Source organism: Aptenodytes forsteri, unplaced genomic scaffold (assembly GCF_000699145.1).
Source record: "Aptenodytes forsteri isolate BGI_AS27 unplaced genomic scaffold, ASM69914v1 Scaffold53, whole genome shotgun sequence".
Taxonomy (NCBI): domain Eukaryota; kingdom Metazoa; phylum Chordata; class Aves; order Sphenisciformes; family Spheniscidae; genus Aptenodytes; species Aptenodytes forsteri.
The window spans coordinates 14,370,738-14,371,413 of NW_008795909.1; the positions used below are offsets into that span (position 1 = coordinate 14,370,738).

A 676-nucleotide genomic window follows, 5' to 3' on the forward strand; every position below is an offset into this window, starting at 1 on the left:
ATATATTTATATTCTGAATCGCCAAGCGCTGGGGGGGGGGGGGGAAGTCCTGTAAGCAAGTTAAATCTTGCCCTAATCTGCATTTGCAAAGAAAAATGCATGGATGCCTCCCACAAGTGAAAAAATCCAATATTGTCTGCTGAAAAACAAGTTAATAAAGCACTGGTATCTTTCACACTAGAAATTACAACTGTGAAACCACTATAAAGGGATGGGGTTTGTTTTTGCTTTTTCACAAGGATTTACAAAATAAACTGCACCTTCCAAACAATAATAAAGTCCTTTTTATCCAGATGACAGCAAAAGCGGCAAAACACCACCTCCTCACAAGCATCTTTCCTCGCGAGCTCTTTGACTAGAGCAACAGTCTACTCCTACATGCACCTGTAGGAAGGAGAGACTCCTAAGTGAAATTCAAAACTTGAAGATGCCTGGGTGGGGAAAAAAAAAATGGAGGAACGGCACAATATACGTGCTGGGAATTAGGGCTGGCAGGCGGGATGGCTGTGAAATGGATCTACCCAGGCAGGAGAGGAAAATCGCTCTCCAGCGATCGCTGCTCGTCAAACAGAGGAGATCCACAAAAAGCACCCCCCTCCTTTTCTAGACGGGGGAAACAGACGACGAGAAAGACACGAGAGCCGCGAACATGCGTGGATGCGGAGGAGCCCGGCCT

General features: G+C 46.0%; 1 protein-coding gene across 1 annotated transcript in view; it reads right to left on the bottom strand.

Annotated features, from left to right (window-relative positions):
* Window positions 1-676, bottom strand: part of CACNA1D (calcium voltage-gated channel subunit alpha1 D) — a 209,412-nt gene that overhangs the window by 206,445 nt on the left and 2,291 nt on the right. The window lies entirely within an intron of this gene.